Below are 15,470 nucleotides of genomic sequence, written 5' to 3'. Positions count from 1 at the left end.
ATTCACTCTATTCACCTAGCTCCGCCCCCCCATTCTTATTTATTAATTGATTTCTGTAGAATTTATATGGGATTTTAACTGGGACTTGAAGGAAGTCAGAGAAACCAGGAGGTGGAAATGAGGAGGGAGAGAATTCCAGGCATCAAGACTAGACAACAAAAAGGCCTACAGCTACAAGATGCAGTGTCTATTTTGTGGAATAGCAAGAAGGCCAGTGTCACTGGATCAAGGAGTACATGGTATGGAGTAAGATGTAAGAAAATTGGAAAGGTGTGAAGGGGTGTGTTTTGTGTGTGTGTGTGTGTGTGTGTGTGTGTGTGTGTGTGTGTGTGTGTAAGACAGAGAGAGACAGAGAGAGACAGAGAGAGAGACAGAGAGAGAGACAGAGAAGGGGGAGGTTGCAAGGGAGGGAGACAGAAAGACAGAAACAGGGAAGGTGAGTGGGGAGGGGGAGAGATAAAGAAGGAAAGAGGGAAGAGAGAGAGAATGAGAGAGAGAGTTATAAAGAGCTCTGAATGCCAAACAAAGTATTTTGTATTTGATCCTGGGAATGATAAGGAATCACTGGAGTTTATTGAGTGGAGGTGAAATGGTCAGAACTGTGTTTTAGGAAAAATCATCTTGGCAACTGAATTCGGGATGGATTAGAGCGAGGAGAGTCTTGAGATAGGCAGACCCACCTGTAGGTTATTAGAGTAGTTCAGACAGGAGATGATGAGGGGTCTGTACCTGAGCAACAGCAATATTGGAGGAGAGATGGGATGATTTCATTGAGGGATGTTTCAAAGGTGAAAGAGACAGGCCCTGGCAACAGATTGGACATGGGGAGTTAAGAGGTAGTGATGAGTTAAGGATAACTCCTAGGTTGTGAGAGTGAGGGACTGGGAGAATGGTATTGCCTTCTACAATAACAGGGAAATTAGTGGGCTGGGGGAAGTGTTAAGGGGGAAGATAATGATTTCAATTTTGGACAAGTTAAGTTTAAGATGTCTACTGGACTTCCTTAGCAAACCTCAGAGGGACAAATGAAACAATAGAGACACAACCTGTTGAAGCAGAGTGCTGGACCTGGAGTTAAGAACACCTAGACTCAAAACTCATCCTGGATACTCATGAACATTATGACCAGGGCAAGCCTCCTAACCTCTCTGAGGCTTGTCTGGTCTCTAGGATTATCTACTAAATTATAGACAGGTCTCATTGGAGAGAGTTTCCATGTCAAGAAAGTCATAGATCTGTGATATGTTGTCACATAAATGTAAAGTCTTATACTTGGGTTAAAAATTTTGCTTTACCAGTACAGGAAGGGGAGTTGTGGTTAAGCAGCAGTTATGAAAAAGATATGAGAGTTTTAGTGGACTGTAAGATTCACGTGGCTAACATTGATCCAAAAAAGCAATGGTAGGTTGCAATGAGAGGCAGTGTGCAGGACTAGTAAAGTGATAGTCCTACTAAACCCAGTCCTGATCAGACCACACCTGGAATATTTTGTATTTAATTTTAGGGTTTTTTTTAAGGTGCTAACTTCTCAATGTTTTTTTTTGGCTCATTTTAAGAACTACATCAACAAGATGGGATTTTAGGCTCCACATAAGGAAAAACTTCCCAAAATTAGATGTATTAGGAAGCCTTGGGAGGCAATGGGTTTCTTATCACATGAAGTATATGGCAAAGGCTAAATGACCATTTTCTTGGCAATAGTATATTTAGAAGCAGGAAGAACTGGGTTGGAAGCCCTCCTTAGACATTTACTAGTTGTGTGGGCATATCATTTTACTTCTCCCATGCTCAGTTTCCTCATCTGTAAAATGGGAATAACAATAACACCTACCCAACAGGGTTGTTGTAAGGACCCCAGGTGATATGTTTAAAGTGCTTTGCATAAGGGGCGGCTAGGTGGTGCAGTGAATAGAGCACCAGCCTTGGAGTCAGGAGGACCTGAATTCAAATCTGGCCTCAGACACTTAACACAAAAACTAGCCATGTGACCTTGGGCAAGTCACTTAACCCCAATTGCCCTCCAAAAAGCAAAAAAAAAGTATCAACAAAATAAAAAAAAATAAAGTGCTTTGAAAACCTTAAAGTTCTATATGTGTTAGCTATTTTCATCATCATTATTTTTTATCATAGAGGGCTTTTGTTCATGTACAGATTAGACTGGATGGCCTGTGAAGTTCTTGCAGATTCTGTGATTCTGTGCAGGTAGGGGTTAGATCAGATAACCTCTTAAGTCCCTTTTAACTGACATTCTTTAGCCTCTTATTAAATTTAGGCTACTAAGTAGGAAGGCCATGGATGAAGACAAAATCCAAATAAAGGGGATTCTGTTTGGATGGTTTGACTGAACTGGAGAAACTTTCCATGAGCAAGGGCTACAGTTTCCTTAGTTTGGACCATAGACCTAGCTGATACAGAAGTCTGAGAAACTCCATCCCAACTTAAAGAAAAAGTAGGCATCAACAAGGAGTAAAATGTTCATCAGAATAGTTCCATACCCCAGGGGTCCTTATTCAATCAACAAAAATATAAAGCACAATCCTCTAGACTTTAAACAGTATGAATGGAAATCATAAGGAGGTAAAACAGTCTCTATGGTGACATGGAACCCCAAGAATATAGCTGAAGGAGTGCTCCTGGATCTGTGAATTCAACCTAATTTGTTGAACCATAAATGCAGTGCTATTAAAAAAAATCATCATTTGAACTTCCTTTAGGGAACAGGAAACTCCATCTCATAGGCACTGGCCTGCATTTCAGAATATTACTTTCTTTACTCTGTTCAGCAGAGGAAAATCCCACCCCTTCCCACCTCCCCACCTTTTTTTGGACAATGTTCTTCATACTGGTAGGTCAGTAAAATTCTGTAGACATGGTATACCTGTACTTCAGATTGGAGGCAGGTTGAACAGTGGGTAGAAAGAGTTCTTGCCTGGGAGTCAGGAAGACTTGGGTTCAAGTCACACATCAGATATTAGTGGCCCAGTTACTGAACCTCTTTCAGCCTCAATTTCCTCATCTTTAAAATGAGTTAGTAATAGTACTTTCCTCATAGGGTTGATATGAGGATTAAATAAGATTTTATTTGTTGTCCAGTAATTTTTCGGTCCTTCCCAGCTCTTCATGACCCCATTTGGGGTTTTCTTGGTAAAGATACTGGGGATGGTTTGCCATTTCCTTCTCTAGCTCATTTTACAAATGAGGAACTGAGGCAAACAAGGTTAAGTGACTTGACCAAGATCACACAGCTAGTAGGTGTACATATTTATATGTGAATGTAACACCAGTCTCAAAGCCCAAAGTATGGAACTCTTTCCTCACTGGTGCAGATTAATACTTTATGTTTCACACCTGCTGAGGGGCAGAGCTGAGTTGGAGAGAGTCTCTTCAGTCTCCTCATCTCTATTCAAGCTCTTTGAACTTTCTTCATTCTCTTGGGTCTTCTTTGGGCTCTGCACTGGCTTTGGGAACTTCTAGCTTCCAGCTTTGAGAGAGAAGATGGATGATGCCAACCTCACTTCAGGTTGCTGAAGAGAGAATAAGACTCTGGGAAGAAGCTGACATGAGAGGAGTGGGCAGTCTCCACCATGGGCCTATCCCCAGCTTGCTAGACTAGAGACTTCAGGGAATTTCCCCTTTGAGTGAAATCTGTGACTCTCTCTTGGTTGAGTTACCCCTCTCCCAATGGAAGACTTCCTTTACTTTGTATTGTCTAATATATATTTTCCTACATATACTTCCTCTTGATTTTGGTTTTGTTATTGATTTGAATATATGAGGTTTTTTTTGTTTTGTTGTTTGCTATGTGTGTTCATTGTGGAACTGGTATTTGGTGGGCAGAAAGACAAGCCTTGGATATAAAGCCATCTCCCTGGTAGTGAGTGAAATTCTACTCTTATGGATAAATTATTTTGGGTTAAGTAGTTTTTCTCAAGGCATGCTCTTATAAAATGCAATTTTCCTAGGGATGGTAAAGTATTCACTTCTCAGCATTCCTCCTTGGGAATGAATTGATGAAAAGTGAGAGTAGAGACCTGACCTGACATTCAGACAGCATAAAGAGCTTTGGGTGCCTCAGAGTTTGGGGAAAATTGATGAAAGAAAGAAAGAGGAAGGGAAGGGAATGTCATAGGATCTTCCCCTACTTTGCCATTTTGCCCAATGGGTCAGTTCTAAAAAGAAGTTTAGCCCTGCCTTTTCTAACCACCACGTATTCATATTAAATTTCTTCCCATATATGTAAATTTTTTAAAATTCTCTTTTCCATTTCCTAATGGCTTCTTTATAATCATACATTCTGCAAATACCAGGAATTATAAGGTAGGTTGATCCTATGGGACCAGGAAGCTTTGTTTGCTCAAAGCTCTAGGCTTAGTGCTCTTAGCCTGATTTTCTCCATTAGTAAAAGTAGGAAGTGACCAGGGTCAGGGCTCCTACTAATCCCCAGTACGGAATTCTATAGAGGATAAAGACCATTCCAGTTAAAGGAAATGGAGGAGGCAGATGGAGTGGATGGACAAGCATCTGGAGAAGTCACATTAGCAAAGGTTTTATCATTTTATACTGTGAAAATAAAGTCGTGTATGTGTATATGGGTGTGTGTGGGGCAGTATGTGTTGGGGGAGTGGAGGTGGAGGGGGCATTTGGCCTTCTCTTGCAACATTCAATAATGTGCCTTTGACTTTTCAGTCAGTGTCCCTATTACCACCAGTGCTGCGTGGACTTCTGGAATTGAGTAGACTTAAGCAGGAGATTGAAGAAAGACCTATTCTTGCCTTGTAAGACTCTGAAGTACCAGTTCTCCAAGTTCTCATATCTGGAGTGGCCTGTTATTTGCATCACTTTTGACAGACATATCTACCTTGTTAGAATGCATGGCACATATTCATTTGTAAAATTAAGTATAATTAAAATCAATGTTGTTTTCAGAATAGAGGGTTTTCTTTTTAGACAGTTTTATGACACTTCCTTCACTGACGAATTTTACACTGCTTTCTCTTCCTTAAAAACTCTTTTCTTCTTTGATTGTGTTTTGAGAGGATGGGTTGGGGGGGGTGGAGCTGGGATACACAACTTCTTGCTTTCTTACCTGGCTCCCCTACTCCCTAGGCCATATTACCTCCTACTCTTGCCTTCTGTAAGGTAGGACTTCACAGGATATAACAGCTGTGTATAACAAGATTGGGACTGGGGGACAACCTTACATAATCTTATCACCTGCCTCCCTCAACACACCTCTCTCCATCCACTGACATTCTGCCAGTACTCATTCTTCAAGGATTACCAGGCTCCCAACCCCTCATACTTTCCTTATCCCAACGATACTGAATCACTAGCTACTATTTTCCTCAAACCCAGCAGATTGCTCTCTCATTCCAATCTACCTCAATCCTACCTCTTCACCCAAACAATATCCCATTCCAGATCTGCCCACACCTTCCACTGTGCCCTCTGAAAGGCCTGCTCCATAATTAATAACCTCTCTCATTTTGTATCACTTTCTGTCTCACACCTTCCTTCTTCTGACTCTCTCCTGATGACGCTGCTTCCTTAGCTACCCTTTCTAACACTGGCTACACCTACTCTAATTCCTTGGATTCATTGGGCATTTTGGACAGTGAGAATACTCTTTGCTCCCCATTGCCACATTTGGATTCTTCCTCTGGCACCATTGCTCAACAACCCCTCCTCCTTTGAGGTTTATGCTATCCAAATCTATCACCTAATCCAGATTATGATAGCCATTATCTATTGATCCCTATTCCTTCCTAAGTCATCCCCTCCATCCTCCACTGTGCTACACTCTTTTTTCTTCCTCAATGAATTCAGTGTCTTGCTCTCATTTCTCTTCCTGCCCTAACTCCTTCCCTTATTCTAGGGCATTTAGCGTAATATCCATATTCTTCTGAATACTTTATCTTCCTACTTCTTAAATCTCAAATTCCAAGATTTAATCATCAGTTCCACCTCAGGATTACACAGGGATGGTTATGCTCTTAATTTTGACATTACCTATAAGTATTCCACTTCCACATTCATGAACTCTGAAATTCCCTTATTTAATCAAAATCTTCTATCATTTCATCTTTCCTTGTTCTTCATGACCTCTAAAACTGTTCTTTGTCTTTGCCATGTTCTCTAATCCCTCAACCCCTCAGTGTCACTTGGGCCATCATCCTTGCATAGGTTACACTCTCCTCACTTCCCAATCTCAATGCTTTGGTGAACCATTTCAACTTTAGTGCTCACGAATATCCTTGTCCTATCACTGATCATGCCCACCGAAACACTAGCTTTGGATTATTCCCACCCTGTTGCATTTTCCCTTATTTATTTACAGAGCTGGAGAAAATCAAGGAACCATGCTGACTGGGTCCACTCTAACTTTGTTACCTAATCTCAGCTGGGCTTTCACTGCAGCAAGGGAAGCCCTCTATTCCTCCCTATTTCATTCTCTATCCCATTCACTCCAATGGCTGTTCTAAATCTTTTAATGTCTCCTCAAGCCTTCCATAGCACAACCTGTCTCCCACCCCACCCCCCCTTAGCTGAGGACCTTGCTTCATACTTTCCTGAAAAAAATTTAGGCCATTTGCTGAAAGCTTCATCTTTTCATCTCATCTCACATCCTGCTGAAATCACTGTTTCCCCTCCAATCTCCTTATTTACTTCACTGTTGAAGAGATGGCTTTTCTCCTTGACACAGTCAACCCTTCTACTCAGCATATATCTTTGATCACACCACCTTCAATCTTCTCCAGTGTATTGTCCCACATTTGTCTCTAATTTTCAAATTTCCTCCATCTCCACACCTTCCCTGATGACTAAAAACATGCTTATGTCTCCCTCATCATTAAAAAAAGACCTTCACTTAAGTTTGTCCATTCCTCCTGTCATCTTATATCTCTCCCCTTTGTTTCAGAGAAGCTTGAAAAAGCCATCTATACTGTTTTCAATTCCCCTCCTCTCACTTCTAAATCTTCTACAATTTGACTTCTGACATCATCATTTAACTGAAACTGATCTCCAAAATGATCAATAATTTTTAAATTGACAAATTTAATTGTCTTTTCTCATTCCTCATACTTTTTGACCTCTCTATAGCATTTGACATTGTTGATCACTTTCTCTTCCAGGAATACTCTCCTCTCTGAGTTTTCATGACACAGTACTCTCTTGGTTCTCTCCATTCTGTCTGACAACTCCTTTTTAGTCTCTGTTGTTGACCTTCATGTACAAAATGTACATTAACCATGCGTACTCTTCCACCAAGACTCTGTCCTGAATTCCCTTCTCTTTTCTCTATATAATAGCTCACTTGATGATCAAATCAGGTCCCAATGGGCTCAGTTGTCATCTCCATTTAAATACTTCCCAGCTCTGTATGTCTAGTTTCTCTTTAGAGATTGAGTACATCATAAAGTGCATATTTGACATTTTGAACTGCATGTTCCATAGGTTGACTTAAAATCAACATGTTCAAAACAGAATTCATTCTATTTACTTCCAAATCCATTCATCTTCCAAATTTTCCCATTAATGTTGAGGGCAGCACCATGTTCCCAGACCTGGGTTCAAAGACTCCAAGTTATCCTCAGCTCCTCACTCTTATTTACCCTAAATCTCTAATTAATTAACAAAATTTTGCTATTTATATCTTCATAACATCTCTCACATATGTCCCTTCTCTCTAATTCCATAGCCACACCACATAGTTCATACCCTGACCTCCCTTTGCCTGGAATGTTGCAGCATCTTCTTAAGTGGTCTCTTTGCTTTAAATCTCTCCTCACTCCAATCCATCCTCCACACAGATGCTAAAGTGATTTTCTTAAGCTTTAAGTATGACTATATCACCCTCCATTTCACTCAAGAAAGCCCAGTGTAGGGACAGCTAGGTAGTGCAGTGAAAAGAGCACCAGCCCTGGAGTCAAGAGGACTTGAGTTCAAATCCAGTCTGAGACACTCGACACACTCAACAGCTGTATGACCTTGGACAAGTCACTTAACCCCAATTACCTTTCCTTCCCCCCTCTAAAAATAAAGTCCAGTGTAATTCTTTTCTACAAAGCCCTATGTTTTTCATTTAGAATTTACTATAACCTGGCCCTTCTCATTCCAACTTTTTATACTTGACTCCCCTCCACAGACTCTATGATCCACTCTCATTGACATCTTTGCTGTTCTTCATGAGTGACACGCCTTCTCCCATCTCCATGCCTTAGCACACTATCAGTCTATCATGCCTATAATGCTCTCCCTCCTTGCCTCTGTCTGACTTTCAAACTCAGATCTCACCTTTTGTAGGAGGCCTTTATGGCTCCTCCTAGCTACTGGTGCCTTCCCCTCTAAGCTTATCTTACATCTACCATGTTTATTTTGCAATTCACAAAACTAAGCATATATATATATATATATATATATATATATATATATATATATATATATATATATCAATTGGGTTTGAGAGTGTAAGCAATGTTCCACAGACATCATTCCTCATCTCTGCAAAGAAGAAAGGGAGGTAATTTTTTTTCATCCCTTTTTAGGGACAACTTGGTCTTTCTAACTGCAGTGTTAATTTTCTCTTTTCTTTATATTTAGATGAAATCAGGGGAGTCCCCCAGTCTGCTGGACTGGGGCACTTCTCATAAAATTGGGCAAGAACTCTAGCCCTTTCCAGTAGGATACACAATCTAGACCCTAGTTAAAATATGTACATGACCAGGGGCTCCTCATTGGTTCTTGTGTGTACCCATGATTTAGGGCTGTGTCAACACAAATTTGTGTAACCATGCCAGGGCAGTGCTGGACTTGAAATCAAGAAGATTTGAGTTCAAATTCAGCCTCAGACACTGACTAGCTGTGTAACTCTGGGAAAGGCACCTCTCTCACCCTGAATTTCTTTATCTGGAAAACAGAGATCATAATAGCATCTATCTCACAGGGATTTTATGAGGATAAAAATGCATAGTGCTTTGCAAACCTTAAAATGCAGTTATCCTAAGGCCCCTTCCAGATTTAAAATTCCATGATCCCACACAGGAGATATTCTGATAAATGTTTAACAACTCATTCTGTGGGAAGTGGGGGGGAGGATATGTCTTTATAACACATCATCTGCATTATTAACATTTTCTCCATTATTTTCTTAAATATAACAATAAACAAAGCAATAAATCAAGCTCTGACTTGTAGCATTTGACAAGGTATAAAAGCTTACAATAACATTTTTAATTTTAATTTATGGAACAAAACAAGAATTTCCATAACATAGAAAAAAAAAGATGACTGCACATGAAACTGCCAATCTATTATGTACAACTTGCTATTCACAATGAAAATTTAACAATCAGCCCTCATAAACTGGTTTAAATTGGCCCCAGCACACACCTAATACTATGCCATTACCACATAAATATGTATCTATTCCATAAGCATTAAGCGCCTGCTATCCACAAGGCTTTGGACATATTCTGCAGGGCAATGTGCAGTCCTCTGGGACCTGGGGGAAATGGGAATGTTTGGGAATGATTCCCATGTGTTGCTTTTTCTCTTTCCACCATTCATCGCACTTCATTAATCACACTCCCTTGGTTTTCTCCTGCCTCCGAAAGCAATTGCAGGCTTGGTAATGAGTTCATTGCTGGGCAGCAGGTTTTGTCAGGCATTGTGTGTGCTACATGAAAGGATCTGTTCTTGTTAGCAGCATTGTGTTAGGTATGGATGCTCCCAGTGCCTTTCTTTCCTGCATCAATTGCTTTGAATCAGTTATAGTGATGACACCGGGGACTTTGGGCAACAGTCATAAAAAGAGTGGGCAGCGACAAGGAGAATATCAATTGCCACTATCTAGATAAACTACCTATCCTAAAAGTGCAAATATGTTGCTTTTTGTAAGAGAGGTGGTCTAGAGGAGTTTGGAAAGCTAGCATTTCAATATTCAGAAAAACAATAAGAAAAAGTCTCCCGGTTCATGTGTATGTTGTGTCCGCGCGTAACTGCCTTGTTATTGTTGTTGTTGATTATGATGACTAAGTTAAAGAGATTTAATACATAACAAAAGAAATCAGGTTTTCATTCACACATAGGCTGGGAAGTCAGTGACTGGTTTCTAACTCTGCTGGTCTCATCTGAAAACCCTCCTCTTGCCTCAGAGAAATTCCTTAGCCTCAGCATTTGCTCACCTGGTTGTTAACTGGTTTATTGATGTACAGTATGATGTAGCAGGAGAGGGTTAGAACTTGGAGTCCAGAGGCTTGAGTTCCAATCTTGCCTTGGACACTAGCTGTGTATTCACAAATAAGCCTGTACCTCTCTGAATGTGTTTCCCCTTCACCACCACATGGATAACAAGACCTATACTTCTCTCTACCTAGCATTGTGGTTGTGAGGAAAATGCTTTATATACATTAAAGAACTATGTTTTTATCACTGGTACCACCCATTTCTCCTCTCCCCTTTTCCATTTATTTATTTTATCAGTTAAGGGAAATATTTGTGTGGATATAGGTCAGAAACTTCTTTGCAACTTACGTCTTAAAGATTTGCCGGGGGCACTAACAGTGACGTGTCAATGGTTACACATTTAGTATGTGGCAGAGGCCAGACTTCAACCCAGATATTACTCACTCCAAGGTCAGTCCTTTATCCTCTATGCTGGAGAAGTCAAACATACACTCCTGAGTACAGCTCAAACTGGATTAAAATGTCATTAGGAAATATTGAATAAAAAAAGGAAAAATACAATAGAACAGAGATAATGTTAATGTCATTTTCTAAGTAACCATGTGGTTGGAGGGATCAATTAGTGACCCTGTCTCTATATGAGTTTCATACTACTGGTCTATGTCATGTCTTCCATTATATCTTACACACACACACACACACACACACACACACACACACACAATCTTTCCTATCTCTATACACATCATCTATATACAGGTCTCTATCTCCATCTAGACCTATGTCTATATGTCTATTTATATCATCTAAGTCTATTTCTATCCATATCATCTATGTCTATTTCTGTGTGTCTATGTAATGTATTCTAAGAAGGAAATATGGCTATTAATGATTTTCTCTGATCAGCAGGGTATTAAAACAGACTCTATAAAGTGAGGTGACTAGATAACCTTTCACTTTCCTTCTAGTTCTAAAGTCTATGATTACAAGAAGATAGATTACCACTGCACATTAATGGTGAGAGAAACTATTATTAATAACCAATAATTTAGAGAGATTCTAAGCTCTCCTCTTCTTCCAAAGTCCTGATTTTAAAAGGTCAGTCTCTTGAAGGACATTGCTGATAAGGAGATTGGACTAACTTTCTTGTTCAAGACCCCACTCTGGTGGAAGCTGGTGTGTTCTGCTCAGGCTTAGGTGGTGTATACATTCTTTGAATAGATAGCCCAAAGCTGTGGGTCATCTGGTAAAGAGAGTTTTTCTGTCCAAGGGTGACATGATGTCACTCTGAGCCCTTCATTTTAATATAGCTCATCTTCCATTGTGTTATCCAATCAGAATTGATTGCCATCCCTCAGGAACACTTACTCTTTGAAGGGTATATCAGCTCTGAGCCCACCACTGCCAGGTCTTTGGTCTAAGAAAGAGGTCAAATAACCATCCCTTCATTAATGATGTGCTGGCCTTATTAACAAAATGACTAAGTTACCCAGAAACTATGTTTCTCGAACCTTTTTAATTGTCACAATGGAGTGGTGGGAAAGTATGATAAAGCACTGTCAAGAACCAATTTGCACCTCTTTTCTGAAGCTCAAAAGCCCATGATCAATCCTAACCAATGTCAAGGACCATAGATTCTGATCTGGCAGGCATCTCCAAGATCATCTTCTCCAATCCCTTTAGCCATGATATATGATTTCTATTTGCAGATGATTGTGCACTCAATGCAGCCTCTGAAGTCGAGATACAACAAAGTATGGATCAGTTCTCTGCTGCTTGTGCTAATTTTGGCCTAACAATTAACACCAAGAAAACACAGGTGCTCCATCAGCCAGACATAGAACCATCAGTTACAGCAAATGGAGAAGTTTTGAATGCTTTGGATGAGTTCACTTACCTTGGGAGTGTACTTTCTAGGGATGTACACGTTGATAATGAGGTTGACACACACATTGCCAGAGCTAGCTCAATGTTTGGGAAGCTCCGAAGGAAAGTATGGGAGAGAAGAGGTATTAGACTGACTACTAAACTGAAGGTCTATGGAACTGTTGTGCTTGTCTCACTGTTGTATGCCTGTGAAACCTGGACAGTCTATCAGCACCATGCCAGGAAACTGAATAGCTTCCATTTAATTGTCTTAGAAAGATTCTGAAGCTCACCTGGCAGGATAAGGTACCAGACACTGAGGTCCTTACTAGAACTAAACTGCCAAGCTTCAGAGAGTGCAGCCACATTGTTCGAATGCAAAATGTGCACTTGCCAAAAAGACTGTTTTATAGAGAACTCACACAGGGCAAGTGTTCACATGGTGGCCCAAAGAAGCGATACAAGGACACTCTCAAGGTCTCTCTTAAGAACTTTAGAATTGATTGTGTGACAGGGGAGACCTTGGCACGGGACTGCTCAGCATGGTGTGCCCACATCAGAGAAGGTGACTTGCTTTATGAGCAAAGCAGAATTAAAACAGCTCAAAGGAAATGCAGGATGCACAAAATTAGAGCATCCATCCCAAATGTTCACACAGACTATTTGTACCTGACCTGTGGTAGGTCATTCTGAGCTTGTATTGCTCTGATCAGTCACAATCAGACACAGTGAAACTTGACTTTAGCATAGTGATGTCATTTTGGTCCTCTTTGAGAGTGAAGGACAGCAACCAGCCTACCATGACAAACTGAACACTGCCTGCTTGGACCTTGTAGCTTTGAAAAAAGAGAGCTGCCTAGTTGGTCTGAGTTAAACTTAACAGAAAAAACTCACAAGTAATTTCTTAATGATCCCATTAAATCCGCTCTGTGAGTCAAGAAGACTTTGGGACCTCTACTGTGCACTCAGTGCAGCCTCTGGAGTTGAGATGCAAAAAAGTATGGATCTGTTCTCTGCTGCTTGTGCTAATTTTGGCCTAACAATTAACACCAATTTAGGAGGACACTTGATCTGGGTCCTACAGATTTAGTAGTTCAAGGTTCCAAGTCTTCTATATGTGAACTATCTGCTTTGAATTATTTTAGTTGTATTATATTCAGTAAGTCTTTGGGTTTGCAAAGTGATTTGCATACATTATTTCATTCAATCCTTCTAGTTTATGAGGTAGGTGTTATCATCATCTCCTATTTTACAGAGGGAGAAACTGAATCTCAGAGAGCTGAATCATGATAAAGTTGCTCATGATTACACAGTTGGTAAAAGTGCGAGTGGAATTTGGAATCCAGGTTTTCCTGACTCTAGGTTCAATATTGTATTCAGTCTCCTCCATGCTGCCTCTAATATGTGCATGTGTCTTGATTTTCAAAAAGGGCTAGAAATATCAAGGGAAGGGACCACATCTTATGGTGAAGTAGTGTGGAATGGAGGAAAGAGAAGGGATTTATATTTAGAAGACTCAAATTTGGATCCCTGCTATGTTGTTGTGTGATTTTGGGTGAGCCATTTTAATATCTAGGGACCTTAATTGCCTTATCTGTAAAGAAGTGAACCAGATGATCCCCAAAGTTGTTTCTAGAAAAAAAAATCCTGTGATTCCCCCTGGAAGATCACTTCAGCTCTGGAATTCACACTTAAGATTATCTACAATCCCTTCTTCACCTCCTTCAGATTAGATGGCTTCTCCCAGAAGCTCAATTTAAGGTGGTGTAATAGCAAGCACCCTAGCACACCTGGGGTGGCCTGCTGGCACAGGTTCTTTGATCTTCTTTATAAAGGAAAGATGACTCTAAAGAGACCAACAGAGAAAGAAGCAAGTATAGAAAATACAAGCAGGGAAATTAGCACCAAGACCAATAGACAGGGTTCCAACTGTCTGAACATAGCAATATTGCTATACACTTTACATATATCACTGAATCAAGGGAGCGCAAACATCTAAGCAGTTGGAAGGGTTCTGAATAGATGGCTACTCAGAGTCTCGACCAGGAAATCAAAAGATCCTTCTCATGAGTGAACCCCCAAAACAAAATGCCAACTTCCCAGAATATATAACAAAAACTCAGCCTCTGATTGGCTCAGAGCCAGAAGACACGAAACCTGCTTGACTCAGCACAGCTGTGAATTATCAGGGTTCAAAGGCGATCAATCCTTCAGATGTTTACAATTTAGCCTGAGCCTGGGAAACTGAACTCCAATGAGAAGAAGAAAAAAAACCCCACCTTGCTTGTGCTTACAGGTGGGTGCCCAGGACAGCCATCTCTTTGTTTCTAAGTAGACCACATTCCAGACTTCTCCACCATATTGCTGGTTGGCTACCTTACCCTTTACACCTTATCTTCTCTTTTAGAATTTAAGCTCCTTAAGGTCAGGGCAAGATTGTCTTTTTATCTGAATTTGTATTCCTATCACTTAGCACGGTGCCTGATACATAATAAGCACTAAATAAATGCTTGTTGATGGGCTAATTGATTTCAGCAATCTGGATGTTACCCCACTCACCCATCCAAATGTAGATTTAGGATCATCTATGAGTGCCTATTCTATAAGAATCTTGTCCATATCTCATAAATCTGAGACAGGAAAGCTACCTCATTTTTCTTAACATCATAAAGATATTGGATGAGTAGTGAGGTTCTTCACTTATCATCCTTCACCCTCTCTATGTGACCAATACATCTTCTCTTTCATAAATTTTTCTGATGATCTTTTACTTGTTTTTCTTTAAAGTTATTCGTTGTTTCTATATTTTGACTTGCTCATCTCTATCACCTTCATTGCACTCTGTGTGATATTCAATGGAAATTCTTTGGAGACTATTCTGTTCCAGGAAGGCATCAGAACCATATAACACTGGTTGAATATTGGTATTAAAAGCATAGGCGTTTGGGTCTGAGGAAAACTTGAGGCCATTAAAGGAGCTTTTCAATTTCCTGAAGGAAATCTAGCCTGCTCCACTCCTTCTGTATAATTCTGGGACCAGCTTGTTGTCTATTTGTGCTGCCAACTGGCAGACTAAAACCTGAGGTTTTAAAGGAGGGAAATGACTTATGGCCACAAAGGACACAGAGCCAAGACTCATACCTAGGACTTTTATCTGGGGGAAATTTGAGGCCAGCATTCTTTTTGGTATACCCTGCTGACATTTTAGATGGAAAAATCAGAACAGTGAGGGAATGAGAGTAATGCCCAACCCTATTCCATGCAGAAATAATACATAAAATTACAGAGAAGCTTAAATCAAAGAATTTCAGAGCTGGGAGGGACTTATGAGATGATTCAGTTTAATTTTCTCATTTTACAAATGGGAAAACTGAAAGGAAGTAAATTTAGCTCAGCTTAATTCATTGCTAGAAGGTAGG

General features: G+C 40.2%; 1 protein-coding gene across 1 annotated transcript in view; it reads right to left on the bottom strand.

Annotated features, from left to right (window-relative positions):
- The window catches only part of TACR1 (tachykinin receptor 1), a 192,875-nt gene that overhangs the window by 58,059 nt on the left and 119,346 nt on the right, over positions 1–15,470 (bottom strand). The gene's annotated exons all lie outside the window — the stretch shown is intronic.

This window comes from Petaurus breviceps, unplaced genomic scaffold (genome assembly GCF_028583685.1).
Source record: "Petaurus breviceps papuanus isolate PSGF00001 unplaced genomic scaffold, PetGlider_PUasm1.0 90919, whole genome shotgun sequence".
Taxonomy (NCBI): domain Eukaryota; kingdom Metazoa; phylum Chordata; class Mammalia; order Diprotodontia; family Petauridae; genus Petaurus; species Petaurus breviceps.
This window is presented reverse-complemented; position numbering and strand designations above follow the sequence as displayed.